Source organism: Arachis ipaensis, chromosome B9, assembly GCF_059453495.1.
Source record: "Arachis ipaensis isolate K30076 ecotype BB chromosome B9, ASM5945349v1, whole genome shotgun sequence".
Lineage (NCBI taxonomy): Eukaryota > Viridiplantae > Streptophyta > Magnoliopsida > Fabales > Fabaceae > Arachis > Arachis ipaensis.
Genome location: NC_142444.1, coordinates 106740040 through 106756041, shown reverse-complemented (window position 1 = coordinate 106756041; position 16002 = coordinate 106740040). Strand labels below are relative to the sequence as shown.

The 16002-nt window shown below is 38.8% G+C and overlaps 1 non-coding gene across 1 annotated transcript; it reads left to right on the top strand.

Moving 5' to 3' along the window:
* Positions 1-1097: 1097 nt before the first annotated feature.
* Positions 1098-1205, top strand: LOC148545802 (small nucleolar RNA R71). Its single transcript, XR_015901966.1, has one exon. It is a non-coding gene; the product is annotated as a small nucleolar RNA R71 (small nucleolar RNA).
* The last annotated feature ends 14797 nt before the right edge of the window (positions 1206-16002 follow it).

The window sequence follows — 16002 nt, the reverse complement described above, 5'->3', positions numbered from 1 at the left end:
AATGTCAGTTAATCCAGATCACTTAGTTCATTGGTGAACAAGGGAGGTTCATCTTCCTAAGTCTCAATACCAAATAATTTGGCATTCAGCTTCATGATTGCACCAAGGTACTTGGTAACTTGCTCTTCAGTAACATCCTCATTCTCTTCAGAACATGAATACTCGTCATAGCTCATGAAGGGCATAAAGAGGTTCAATGGAATCTCTATGGTCTCTAGATGAGTCTCAGATTCCTTTGGTTCCTCAAAGGGAAACTCCTTATTGATCACTAGATGTCCCAGGAGGTCTTCCTCACTAGGATTTACGTCCTCCCCTTCCTCTCTAGATTCGGCCGTGTTGACTATGTCAATGGCCTTGCACTCTCCTTTAGGATTTTCTTCTGTATTGCTTGGGAGAGTACTAGGAGGGATTTCAGTGATCCTTTTACTCAGCTGGCCCACTTGTGCCTCCAAATTTCTAATGGAGGACCTTGTTTCATTCATAAATCTTACAGTGGCCTTAGATAGATCAGAGACTAAGTTTGCTAAATTAGAGGTATTTTGTTCAGAGTTCTCTGTCTGTTGCTGAGTGGATGATGGAAAAGGTTTACTATTGTTAAACCTATTCCTTCCACCATTATTAAAGCCTTGTTGAGGCTTTTGTTGATCCTTCCATGAGAGATTTGGGTGATTTCTCCATGAGGGGTTATAGGTGTTTCCATAAGGTTCACCCATGTAATTCACCTCTGCTATTGCAGGGTTCTCAGGATCATAGGCCTCTTCTTCAGAAGGCGCCTCTTGAGTACTGTTGGATGCAGCTTGCATTCCATTCAGACTCTGAGAAATCATATTGACTTGCTGAGTCAATATTTTATTCTGAGCCAATATGGCATTCAGAGTATCAATTTCAAGAACTCTCTTCTTCATAGGCGTCCCATTACTCACAGGATTCCTCTCAGAAGTGTACATGAACTGGTTATAAGCAACAATGTCAATGAGTTCTTGAGCTTCTATAGGCATTTTCTTTAAGTGAATGGATCCACCTGCAGAGGTATCCAATGACATTTTAGCTAATTCAGACAGACCATCATAGAATATGTCCAGGATGGTCCATTCTGAAAGCATGTCAGAAGGACACTTTTTGGTCAGTTCTTTGCATCTCTCCCAAGCTTCATAGAGGGATTCACCTTCTTTCTATCTGAAACTCTGAACATCCACTCTAAGCTTACTCAGCTTTTGAGGAGGAAAGAACTTGGCTAAGAAAGCCTTGACCAGCTTATCCCAAGAGTTCAGGCTATCTTTGGGTTGAGAGTCCAACCATACTCTAGCTCTGTCTCTTACAGCAAAAGGGAAAAGCATGAGCCTGTAGACTTCAGGATCTACTCCATTAGTCTTAACAGTATCACATATCTGCAAGAATTCAGTTAAGAACTGAAAAGGATCTTCAGATGGAAGTCCATGAAACTTGCAGTTCTGCTGCATCAGAGAAACTAATTGAGGTTTCAGCTCAAAATTGTTTGCTCCAATGGCAGGAATGGAGATGCTTCTTCCATGTAAATTGGAATTAGGTGCAGTAAAGTCACCAAGCATCCTCCTTGCATTATTATTATTTTCGGCTGCCATCTCGTCTTCTTGGTCGAAAATTTCTGAAAGGTGCTTGCTGGATTGTTATAATTTAGCTTCTCTTAGTTTCCTCTTCAGAGTCCTTTCAGGTTCTGGATCTGCTTCAACAAGAATGTTCTTGTCCTTGCTCCTGCTCATATGAAAAAGAGGGACAAAAAAATAATAATAGTAGGGGTCCTTTTTACCACAGTATAGAGGTCCCTATGTGAGTAGAAGAAAAGAAGAAGAAAAAAATTCGAACACAGATTGAAGAGGGGGTTCGAATTTGGGTGAGATGAAGTGTTAGTAGATGAATAAATAAATAGAAGGAGATAAGAGAGAGAGAATTTTTGAAAATAATTTTTGAAAAAGAGTTAGTGATTTTCGAAAATAGTTTTTGAAAAAGGTTAGTAATTTTCGAGAATTAAAATCAAAAATTAAAATAATTAGTTAATTAAAAAAAATTTTGAAAAAGAGGGAAGATATTTTCGAAAATTAGAGAGAGAGGGAGTTAGTTAGGTAGTTTTGAAAAAGATAAGAAACAAACAAAAAGTTAGTTAGTTAGTTGAAACAAATTTGAAAATCAATTTTGAAAAGATAAGAAGATAAGAAGTTAGAAAGGATATTTTAAAATCAAATTTTGAAAAAGATAAGATAAAGAGATATTTTTGAAAAGATATGATTTAAATTAGTTTTGAAAAAGATTTGGTTTTCAAAATAACAATTAATGACTTGATTCACAAGAAATCGCAAGATATGATTCTAGAACTCAAAGTTTGAATCTTTCTTAACAAGCAAGTAACAAACTTGAAATTTTTGAATCAAAACATTAATTGATGATGTTATTTTCGAAAATTATGAGATAAAATTAAGGAAAAGATTTTTGGAAAAGATTTTTATAATTTTCGAAAATAACTAAGAAAAATGAAAAAGAATTGATTTTTGGAAAAGATTTTGAAAAAGATAAGATTTTTAAATTGAAAATTTGATTTGACTCATAAAAACAACTAGATTTTAAAAAAGTTTTGAAGAAGTCAACTCAAATTTTCGAAATTTATGAGTAAAAAAGGGAAAGATATTTTTTTTTATTTTTGAATTTTTAATGATGAGAGGGAAAAACATGAAAAAGACTCAATGCATGAAAATTTTGGATCAAAACAATGAATGCATGCAAGAATGCTATGAATGTCAAGATGAACACCAAGAACACTTTGAATGTCAAGATGAACATCAAGAACTTATTTTTGAAAAATTTTTAATGCAAAGAAAATATGCAAGACACCAAACTTAAAAATTTTTCATGTATAGACACTATGAATGCAAGAATGCATATGAAAAACAAGAAAAGACACAAAACATGAAAACATCAAGATTAAATAAGAAGACTTACCAAGAACAACTTGAAGATCATAAAGAACACTATGAATGCATGAATTTTTCGAAAAATGCAAGATGAATATGCAATTGACACCAAACTTTCAACTTGACTCAAGACTCAAACAAGAAACATGAAATATTTTTTATTTTTATGATTTTTTTTTTGGATTTTTCGAAAATTATTTGAAAAAGAAAAATAAGGATTCCAAAATTTTTAATATGAATTCCAGGAATTTTGCAATCTTAGTCTAAAGCTCCAATCTGAGGGTTAGACATGGCTTAATAGCCAGCCAAGCTTTAGAAGATATTGATACTTTCCATGTATAGAGCAACTAAGTGTGTGAGAATCAACAAACTCTTGTGATGATAAGTTGAAACCCCAGTCCAAAAGATTAGACATGGCTTACAGCCAGCCAGGATTCAACAAATCATCATGAAACACTAAAATTCATTCTTAAAAATTCTGAAGAAAAATATATTTTTGAAAAGATTTATATTATTTTTTTTTTCGAAAACAGGTGAGAAATTTTTGAAAAGTTTTGAAAAAATTTTTTTTTGAAAAGAAAACAAAAAGAAAATTACCTAATATGAGCAACAAGATGAACCGTCAGTTGTCCAAACTCGAACAATCCCCGGCAACGGCGCCAAAAACTTGGTGCACGAAATTGTGATCTCAGGCAACGGCGCAAAAAACTTGGTACGCACGTCTTAATAAATTGTTTTTCATTCACAACTTCGATACAACTAACCAGCAAGTGCACTGGGTCGTCCAAGTAATAAACCTTACGTGAGTAAGGGTCGATCCCACGGAGATTGTTGGTATGAAGCAAGCTATGGTCACCTTGTAGATCTCAGTCAGGCGGATATAAAATAGTTATGGAGTTTTCGAAAATATATAATAAAATAAGGATAGAAATACTTATGTAAATCATTGGTGAGAATTTCAGATAAGCGCATAGAGATGCTTTCGTTCCTCTGAACCTCTGCTTTCCTGCTGTCTTCATCCAATCAATCCTACTCCTTTCCATGGCTGGCTTTATGTAAGGACATCACCGTTTTCAATGGCTACTTTTTATCCTCTCTGGAAAATGGTCCGATGCGCTGTCACTGCATGGCTAATCGTCTGGAGGCATTGATAAACCCATATTTCATGAGTTCTTTTGTGCTTAATTAGAGTAATTTATTCAACTCTTCACCTACTTATTCACATTAATTGCATGGTTTTACTTTCCCTTCCTTATTATGTCAGATTGTGAAAAACATGTTTCCTAAGCTTTAAAATCAATTAATTTAATTACCTTTATTTCCATTCGATGCCGTGATTAGTGTGTTGAGTAGTTTCAGATTTTCTAAGGCAGAATGACTTAAAGGATGAAAAAGGAAACATACAAAAATGGGAGAAAGCAAAACGGAGCTTTGAAGGAAATTGGTATTCACGCGATCGCATGGATGACGCGATCGCGTGTCAAGCACGAATCAGCAGCGACGCGGCCGCATGACTGACGCGACCGCGTGCCTTAAGCAGAACGCACATGACGCGGTCGCATGACTGACGCGACCGCGTGCCTTAAGCATAACGCACATGACACGACCACGTGACCCACGCGGACGCGTGATAGAGGCCATGTATCAGAATTTACAGAATACGCCCCCAGCGAATTCTGAAGCCCTTTTTGGCTCAGATCCAAGTACAGACAGCATAGACCAGAGGTTATAAAGTGTGGGAATGCACCCATTCAGAGGGAGCTCGCCAATTTCTAGTTTTCATGATTTAGATTTAGTTTAGAGAGAGATTCTCTCTCTCTTTTTTAGGATTTAGGACTTCTTCTTGTTTTGGGAGTAACTCTGGATCCAGGTTTTAATGTTCTTTTATTTTGGTTCTACATTTATTTATTCCAACATTTGAATTGATTATTATAATTTGATTCATGAATTATTCCATGTTACAGACAGTTATCTGAATTAATGGTATTTGAGGTATTTTCAGTTTATGATTGCTCCCTTTGATTTAAGTTACCATTGCTTCCCATCTAAGGATATTTTTATTATTCCAGCAATTTTACTTTTTGCCCTTTTGGTTCTGGTTAAGAACTTAGTAACTCAACAGTTATTAAACTCAACATAATTGATAATCGTTATCTTGCTAATTGAGCTGGACCTAAGTAATCCCAACCTTTTCTTAGGAAATAAATAGGATTCAAAGGTCAATTCAATTAGTCCCTTGACTTTCCTTGCCGGGGTACAGGTTGACCAAGTGGAATTAAGATACAACTTTCATTATTGTTGAGAGGGATAGCTAAGTTGGACTTCTAATTTCCCTTATCTTGCCAAAAGTTGTTTTACAGTTATTATTTATTTTTAATTGTCGTTTAATTCACTCATCATTTAAATTACTTGCTTCTCACCTTCTAAACCCCGATTACAACCTTTATAACCAATAATAAGAACATACTTCCTCGCAGTTCCTTGAGAAGACGACCCGAGGTTTGAATACTCGGTTAACAATTTCTAAGGGGTTTGTTACTTGTGACACCCAAAACGTTTGTGGGAAAAGTTGATTGCTTGGTTTAGTAACTTACTTACAACGAGAGTTTGCTATAACCTCTAAACCATCAATCTTCAGTTCTTCAAAATGGCGCCGTTGCCGGGGAACTGCTAACGTGTGCCTTATTATTGGTTATTGTAAATATTTTTCTTTTGCTTGTTTATTTATTTTTGTTTTTCCTTTTTATCTTTATTTGCTACTATGAACTCTCACCCCTCTCGCTTTGAGTTTGGTTCTTATATTGTTAAAGGAAATAGAAGTTACAGCAGGAATGTGCATCAAGGTCAGACCAATCAAGGATGGATGGAACCAAGAGGATCTAATCAACCCTTTTGGCAGCAACACCCTCCGAGATATCCTGGACAACGACCATTCTACCGTGCATACCCAGCTGAAAGACATGGTGGACAACCTTGTAACTACCAACAAGCCCCACCCCGTGCATATGAACCATCCTTTCAACATAACCTCGAACCACCACACTCACAAGCTTCTCTTCATCATTCGCCATCATATGGTCCTTCCTTACCCCAATACCAATCCAATCATTCCCAATCATCACCACTTTCCTTTGTATCATGTCCAAGTCTGGCAAACCGCGAAGCAGAGGATCGCCTAAAAGAAACAGTAATTAAATTTCAAACAACCATTCAACAACTGGAGCAAGCACTAATTCAATGGGCCACTAGGCGCTCAAATATGCAAGGACCAACCACAGCTCCATGTGGACAGCCCGAAGAAGAGCGTAGCATGAAAGAAATACTAGAGACTCCAGTGGACAAGACAGAGAATGAATTCGTACTAGAACAAGTGGAAGAAGCTATCATTGTTCAAGAAGAAGAGTTGGTTGAAGATCTAGGAGATGCTGAACTTCCTTGGGAATCCAGAATTGAGGAAAACTCCGTCCAAGATGCTACAGTTGATGCTAAGGAGGATACCGTACAATCTCCAAGGCAAGTCGTTTATGAAGAATCAGACGGAATAATCCAAGAAGCAAAATTCCTTGATGATGATAGTCACAAGTCTAGTTCTCCTAGTGATGAACTTGCGTCCACAAGTGAATTCTCTGAGATCGAAGAATTTTTTCCCAAGTGAATATGAGGATGATTCGGAGGTAGATTTCTCTCAACCTCCAATCTACGACTCAAGTGATGAGGAAGACACCAAAGACTTTGACCAGGACACAGATACAATTGAAGATCTTTGCAAAGAAGTGGAAGAATTCACAGAAGAGCACAAGAAAACGAAATTTGCAGAACCACCAAAAACACCTATCCCAAGGCCATTACCACCTAATATAAGCTTCAAGTGGGTACAATCCTTAACTTATAATCTTACTTATTCACTTGAATATGGTTTGCTTGAAACAGATGGCCAACATAGAGCTCTCTACGGCTTTAAGAGTAAGAGGGAATTGGCTCATACTCAGAGTTGGTGCACCAGGTTCAATAAGGTTCCACGCTTCACCTCGAAGTACACGGATTGGTATCATGCTCAATTGCATGGATCACGGAGAACGTTTGGTCACCACGGTGAGATTCTACTTTTTAACCCGCCCGAATGGAAACTTGCAAATCAAAACGGAGGCGAATCTAAAAAAACACAGCTTGGGATCATGGATTATATTCTGACATTCGTCATCCCGGGAGGCTGAATATCTGTTCGAAGCTGCTCAGAAGCTTTACATGCCTAGTTTGGGACCCAGGAGGCTATTGGCATTCCAAGCACTGGTGGAAATTTTTGGACGAATTTAAACATAGAGAACCATAACAGGATACTCTTCCAATGTCCAACTTAAGGACTTTAACTAAAAGTGCTAGGTGGGAGACAACCCACCATGGTATGGACGCTTCTTTCTCAATCTATTTCTTGTTTATTATTTTCAATTTACTTTTTTTTATTTTATTTTAACATTAACCTGGAATCATGCATAGCATTCATGTTAACCACTACATCTTGCATTTTTCAGTTTAAAAAAAAAAAGGGTTGCACGACGCGACCGCATACCTCATGCGATCGCGTCATATAGCGAAAAACACCACCCATGCGACCGCGTGACCGACGCGGCCGCGTGATATATATATCGGTGTAAGGATCCAACGAACAGAAAGTTAGGCTGGAATCGTGTGGCCCCTGTGCGTTTCGCACAAATTGGCCCACGCGATCGCATGCCCCATGCGACCGCGTCACTTGTACAATACCAATCCCACGCGACCGCGTGAGCGACGCGATCGCGTCGCATGAATTGCACATCACCCCAAAAGGAGACAGAGAGTTGCGCTAAAACGGCGCTGGAGTCGTGCGTTTAGCACAAATTCCAGCGACGCGATCGCGCGACCCACGCGACCGCGTCACCCTTCTTTCCCCCTCTCTCATGCGATTGCGCACCCCACGTGATCGCGTCACTCCCATTTTCGCCCCAACCACGCGACTGCGTGCCCCATGCGGCCGCGTGGATTTGAAAATATAACCCCCCAGCCCGCGAACCCTATCAGTCGCGAGCCCCCCTCCACCCCCAACCCTCTTCTCCCTCTTTGCTCCCTCTTATTCCAACCACCACCCAGCACCACCCAGCCGCCACCGCCGGCCACCCAGACGTCGCCGCCACCCCGTACGCCACTGCCCGAACCCCCTCCCCTCCCTTCTTCTCCCTTCCTCCTCTCTCCTCCCCTCTCCACCACTGCCTCCGCGACCACCGCCCCCACCGCCGGCCACCCAGCCGCGCCCCCCTCTCTCTCCGCCACCCAACCGCACCCCCCTTCTTCTATCACCAACCCAAAACCCTCACCGCCACTGCCCCCATCAGCCACCACCGCGACGCCGTGCACCAACCACCGTGCCGGACGCCGCCGCAGCCACCTTCTTCCCTGTCCCACCACTTCCGCTTACCAGGTTTCGCAACACGCAACCCTTTTTATCCGTTCGTCACTTTTCTGTCTTTTTTATTCCGTTTATGTTCATGATTAGGATAGCTAGACTTGCATGTTGTAGTGGATTTTTAGGTTGTTAGGTAGCTTAGGCTGTGGTTAGTGGATCTAGGTCTGTTTACTTGCACTGTTCTTACTACTATTTTATCCTATGTGCAAATATGTTGCTACTATAATCATAATTCATATGCTGCTTTCTAGTATGTTGCTGCTGTTTACATTGAGTTTTTATGTTTATTTTATATCTATGTACATGCAGCTTGATTTTTTTTAATTCATATGAACTGATATGATTGCTGTTTATTTTCCGGGACAATCCAATTTTAGCCGGAATGCTGCCTAAATTTTTTTTTTTTAAATTATTTTCATTCATGTTTTGGTTTGGCATTTCTGAAATCTATTTTACTCTGCTTTACCTAAACCATTACATGAATGCTATGGCAGACTTTCTTATCCTCTTTGATTTCCTGGTTCATAACCTGCATTTGTGATTCACCGATTCCAATTTCTGATTTCTTTACTTCTATTCGAATCAGCATCACCCTGTTTTCTCTATTCGATTATGAGTACTTCTATTCTTACCTGTGAATCCTTGTTATATGGAATTTTTTCTATGCCACTTACTTTCCTAACTCACTAATTTTAATTTACTAATTTCTTTTTACCAAACTAACCCTCTTGACCTCTTTTCTGATTACTTTTACTTCCTCTAACTTTCTCACTATGGCATATTGATATTTTTCTTTCCATTTAACATTAATTCAATCACATTTCAATTGCTCATTTTCCTTATTCTATTTCTCCCTTACCGCTTTGAGTTTCCTTTGTTTAATTGCCTATTTGCTTTCCTATTTTTTTATTCATTTCTGGTTTTCTGTTTTTCAGGATGTATGCCTCACAGAGGAAAGGCAAAGGCAAGGTGATGCGCATAAACTTGTTATGCTACGATTTAGGAAATTGCACGATCGGAAAAATTCCTTCCGGCAAGTGCACCGGTTATCGTCAAGTAAAAACTCACAATAGAGTGAGGTCGAATCCCACAAGGATTGGTTGAGTGAGCAATTCGGATTAGAAGTATGTTCTAGTTGAGCGGAATCAAAATTTAGATGAGAATTGCGGAATGTAAAATTGCATGAATTAAAGAGCGAGAAGCTAAATTGCTGAAATTAAAAGGGATGGGGTGATTGCATGAATTTAATTGCAGAATGTAAAGAGAAAGTGGTAGATCAGAAATGGGGAATTCATTGGGTGTTAGGAGATATTGAGATCTCCAAATCAAAACATTTTTATTCCTTCCTCAACCAATGCATTCATTGAATTTTGCTTGGCAATCTTATATGATTGGATCCCAATCCCTTGGCTCACCAATTCTCTCTAAAAACGAACAAATTCCCAATCCCTTGGTTTAAATATTCATAAGAAGAGATGATGCTCGATCACTGATTATACCACACAGTTTCATGAACCACAATTTGGTAGGATTACATGTCACAATATCCATCCAAACCCCAATCCAATTCACTGTGAGAAAGCTTCTCTAGCATGAATCCTCCATTCCTTTCCCAAGGTTCCGAAGGATTCCAATTATGGGTAGTTTCTTTCCCAAGACAACTACCCAATGGAATTAGATCGAGAAGCTTTCTAACAAAATTCAAGAGAAAAGATTGAAGAAGAAGATAAAACTATTATTGATTCATTGAATTACAATAGAGCTCCCTAACCCAATGAAAGGGGTTTAGTGAGTCATAGCTCTGAATTCAATTACAAAACTAAAAGAAAATGATCTAAAGTTCTCTCCCGATGATCCTAACTAACTTAAATTCTATCCTATTTATACACTTTCTAAATTGAGCTTCTGTTGTGTTTCTTGGGCTTTGAGGCCTTTCCCTGATTTCCTTTTGCTTTGGGTTTATGGTCCATAATCCTGATGAGACTGTGATCCAATTCTGTAACATTCATTGAGCAGACTTAGTGATAAACAAGTAATGACACAAAACTCAACAAATTAAAGCTCCAGACTCATCAATCCTTCAAGCCCAATCCCATAAACCATGATATTCAATTGGGTTTCATACCATAATACGTTTAAGTTAATGTTTGTGCTCAAATGCTAACTTAAACTTCAAGATATTTGGCCCAGAAACCTCTTTCAAAAAGTGGCGTTTAAGTTGAAGTTTAAGTTTCAGTTTAAGGTTAAACTGAAACTTAAACGTGGAAATGGAAGAAAGCAACCCAGGAGTGTGAAATGTCGAACACGTTTAAGCTTCAGTTTAAGGTTGAACTGAAGCTTAAACGTGGAAATGAAGAAAGCAACCCTGGAGGAGCAATTGGGTCGAACACGTTTAAGCTTCAGTTTAAGGTTAAACTGAAGCTTAGACGTGGAAATGAAGGAAGCAACCCTGGAGGAGGAAAATAGTCGAACACGTTTAAGCTTCAGTTTAAGGTTAAACTGAAGCTTAAACGTGGAAATGAAGAAAGCAACCCTGGAGGGGAGAAATAGTCGAACACGTTTAAGCTCCAGTTTAAGGTTAAACTGGAGCTTAAACGTGGAAATGCTCCTGGTGCCTTTCTTACTTCTGGCGTTTAACCTCCAGTTTAAGGTTAAACTGGAGGTTAAACGTGGAAATGCTTCTTTGGTGAGAATTTGTGTCGAACACGTTTAAGCTCCAGTTTAAGGTTAAACTGGAGCTTAAACGTGGAAATGCTCCCTTGGTGAAATTCTCATTCTGCCGTTTAACTTCCAGTTTAAGGTTAAACTGGAGGTTAAACGCCAGTTCCAGCATTTCTTAGCCTTCATGATTCTGGCGTTTAAGCTCCAGTTTAGGCTTAAACTGGAACTTAAACGCCATTTCCAGCATTATATGGTTTGGTAGTTTAAGTTCCAGTTTAAGCTTAAACTGGAACTTAAACTCCACATGTGATATTCAAGCTTCCTTTATTGATTTTGTTGCTTCCTTGCCTAGCCTCTTCTTCCCTGAAATCATCCAAACAATTGCATCAAAGTCTTGCAAAATTTCATGAGAAATCTTCCATTCATAGCATTCAAGTAATATAACTAAAAACTCATGGAATTTGCATCAAAATCATACTCTTTGGATGGTTCATTGCTTTGTTATTCATTTAACCATTCTTGGTTACTTTAAGCTCAAGAAAATGCATAAAACAACTAAAACTAACAGAAAAATGCTAGTGAAACTAGCCTAAGATGCCTTGGCATCACAACACCAAACTTAATACTTGCTTGTCCCTAAGCAAGTCCTGAGTTATTTGAGAAGAAAGTATGAAACAGAAAGCAATTACATTGGCTATATTAGCAAGCATTTCATCAGAAGGGTTTTATGCAGAAAGTTGCAGCATCACTTTTTCATTCTTATCAGGTAAGATTATCACTTTTTCATTGCATCCATCAAACACTGCTATGGCTTCTTGTTATTCTTATGTCCTTGGCACTTTTCTCTTCTTTGTTTTTCTTTTCTTTTTCTTAGAGCTCCTTTGCTCCTTGTTTGCTTAGTGTCATGTGTTGCACAAGCCTATGGCATTTTCTTTTTCTTATCAGTGCACTACACATATCCACTCCAGGCATTTTAGTTCACATTTCTTCTTGAGACATTGGTGTCCAGCACCTCTTTGTGTGACTAAATGTTTTGTATTTAGGTTGCTCTTGATAATGGACTTTTGGTTGATAATCCCGGGTTAGTTAACCCAAGTTACCAAGTGTTGAAACACTCCTCAGAACCTATTCATCCAAGCATATCCTTAATACATAAACACCACAGACATTTGTCTCAGAAGTTCAAACCATTGGTGCCTAGCTTATTTTCTCAATTTTTTTGCTTTTTGGTTGCCCTTTTTTCAGTGGCTTTTTCTTCTTCTTTTTCTTTCTTTTTCATGGCCAAAGACATTTATTCCTCAAGATCCATAGACAGTTTTCAAATTCTACACAAAAAATGATAATTCTACACTCTATTTCCAGTGATCTGACTAAACAATCAAGCATGCATACCACCACTTAATTCTACTTGATTTGTCACTAATTGAGCCAAGTTACTTTTGTTCAAACTTTTCTTTTATTTTTGGAAACAGAACAAGCATGGCAAGCACTCGTTTAAGAAGGTGAAGTTATATCCAAACATCTAGGCATTCACTTTATTCAAAGCACTAAACAGACAAACATACTAGAAACTTTACATTCCAGAAAGATTCAACAATTTCAGTTTATACCAGAACAAGCATGCTTTTGTTTGCCCTTTTTAAAGAATTGTCAAGGAACAACACCACCTTGTGAAATTTCTTGTTTTCTCTTTGTTGCCAGGAACAATTTGATTTCTCCTTCTTCTCCTAGTTGTTGCTTCATGTTCTTTCTAAGATCCTTGTTTCCTTTCCTGCAAAGAGTGATGAAGTTGCTTGCTTCTCAAGCACTTGAGTGGTTAGCTCAACTATGTATGGGCAAGTGTCTGAGTCTTAAGTTGGTGTGTGAACACCAAACTTAGCTCCTACTTACTTCTCTGTTCTTTGAATCCTTGAGTTCTCCTTGGAATGAAGTTGCTGCTAAGGATTTTAAGCATTTCTGTGATTGCTTAGAATGGTTGTTCCTTTCATATAATTCAAAGGTTGTTGTGTTCAGTTGATCTTTATGGTGGAACACCAAACTTAGAGTCACACATTCCCCTTTGAATTATTGATCCACGAATTCATTGTTTGGTGTGAAATACCAAACTTAATTCTTTGCAATGCACAGAAACTACTTCACCCTTTTTATTGAAACAAATAAAAGAAACAGCAAAGGGATATTACCTCAGGTTGGGTTGCCTCCCAACAAGCGCTTCTTTAACGTCATTAGCTTGACGGTTGTCTTCCTCAGTTGAGGTGATATTTAACCTTGTCTTTCTCCTCCACATCTCCCAAGTAATGTTTAAGTCTTTGACCGTTCACAGTGAAGGTTCGTTGTGACTTTTCTTCCATGATTTCTACTTGTCCATATTGGGAGACCTTGGTGACAAGGAATGGTCCAGACCACCTTGATTTTAGCTTCCCTGGGAATAGCTTCAGCCTAGAATTGTAGAGCAATACTTTTTGTCCTTCTTCAAATTTCCTTGGGGCTATGTTGCTGTCATGCTTCTTCTTTGCTCTTTCTTTGTAAATTTTGGCATTCTCATAAGCTTCAGCTCTGAATTCTTCCAACTCTTGAATTTGCAACATCCTTCTTTCTCCAGCAGCTTTGCTGTCCAAGTTCAAAAGTTTCAAGGCCCAGTATGCCTTGTGCTCCAACTCCAGTGGCAAATGGCAAGCTTTTCCATATACTAGTTGGTAAGGAGACATTCCAATTGGTGTTTTGAAAGCTGTCCTATATGCCCAAAGAGCATCATCTAGCTTAATCGACCAGTCCTTCCTTGAAGTTCCCACAGTCTTTTCCAGGATTCTTTTGAGTTCCCTATTAGATATTTCGGCTTGCCCACTTGTCTGTGGATGGTATGGTGTGGCTACCTTGTGTTTGACTCCATATTTTAGAAGCAATGTCTCTAATGGTTTGTTGCAGAAGTGGCTTCCTCCATCACTGATGATTGTTCTTGGAACCCCAAAACGGCAAAAAATGTGTTTTCTGAGGAAGTTCATGACTACCTTATTATCATTGGTTGGAGTTGCTATTGCTTCAACCCATTTGGAGACATAATCTACTGCCACAAGAATGTAATTATTTGAGTATGAGGTGGGAAAGGGTCCCATGAAATCTATCCCCCATACATCAAACAATTCAAGTTCCAAAATGAATTGTTGTGGCATTTCATTTCTTCTTGGTAGGTTCCTCGCTTTCTGGCATTCATGGCAGTGCTTCACTAGTTCCTTTGAATCTTTGAAGATAGTGGGCCAATAAAAACCACACTGCAACACCTTAGCTGCTGTTCTTTCTCCTGCGAAATGTCCTCCATACGTGGAGCCATGGCAGTCCCATAAGACTTCCCTTCCTTCTTCCTCTGATATGCATCTTCTGAGTATGCCATCCGAACATTTTTTGAACAAGTATGGTTCGTCCCAGATGAAGTATTTGGCATCATTTACCAATTTCTTCCTTTGATGCTTGTTAAATTCCAACGGCAAACTCCCAGTGGCCTTGAAGTTTGCTATGTCTGCAAACCAGGGTGCTTTGTGAATTACCATGAGTTGTTCATCAGGAAAGCATTCATTTATATGTGTGCTTTGTGCGCTTCCTTCTTCACATGGTATCCTTGATAAATGGTCTGCCACCTTGTTCTCTACACCCTTCTTGTCTTTGATTTCAATGTCAAATTCCTGCAACAAAAGAACCCATCTAATAAGTCTTGGTTTGGATTCTTGTTTAGCAAGTAAGTATTTTAAAGCTGAATGATCAGTGAAGACAATGACTTTAGATCCAATGAGATAGGATCTAAATTTGTCAAATGCAAAGACTATTGCCAAGAGTTCTTTTTCAGTGGTTGTGTAGTTCTTTTGGTTATCATTCAAGACTTTACTGGCATAATAAATCACATGTACCAAATTGTCTTTCCTTTGTCCTAACACTGCCCCAATAGCAAGGTTTGATGCATCACACATCAGTTCAAAAGGTAAGTTCCAATCAGGTGGGGCAATGATAGGTGCAGAGGAAAGTTTTTGCTTCAAAAGTTCATAGGCTAGCATGCAATTTTTATCAAATACAAAGGGTGTATCAGAGACAAGCAAGTTACTCAAAGGTTTGGCTATTTTAGAAAAGTCTCTAATAAACCTTCTGTAAAAGCCAGCGTGTCCCAAAAAACTCCTAACTGCCTTGACATTACTCAGTGAAGGTAGTTTTTCAATGAGTTCCACCTTAGCTCTGTCCACCTCAATGCCTCTATTAGAGATTTTGTGGCCAAGGACTATTCCTTCTGTGACCATGAAATGACACTTTTCCCAGTTTAATACTAGGTTGGTCTCTTGGAATCTCTTAAGCACCAAGGCAAGGTGGTGTAGGCAGCTAGGAAAAGAATCTCCAAACACAGAAAAATCATCCATGAAAACTTCAATAAATTTTTCAATCATATCCGAAAAGATGGACAGCATGCATCTTTGGAAAGTGGCAGGTGCATTGCACAATCCAAAGGGCATGCGTCTATAAGCAAAAACTCCATATGGACAAACAAATGATGTTTTTTCTTGATCTCTAGGATCAACTACTATCTGATTATAGCCTGAGTATCCATCCAGAAAGCAATAGTAAGCATGTCCTGCAAGCCTTTCAAGCATCTGATCCATGAATGGGAGTGGGAAATGATCTTTTCTGGTGGCTTCATTGAGTTTCCTGTAGTCTATGCACATCCTCCACCCAGTGACAGTTCTTGTGGGTATGAGTTCGTTCCTCTCATTTGGCACCACAGTTATGCCACCTTTCTTGGGAACTACATGGATGGGACTAACCCATGGGCTATCAGAAATGGGGTAGATTACCCCTGCCTGCCATAACTTCATGACCTCCTTTTGTACCACTTCTTTCATGACGGGATTCAATCTTCTCTGAGCTTGAATGGAGGGTCTAGCATCCTCTTCTAACAGGATTTTATGCATGCATATGGATGAACTT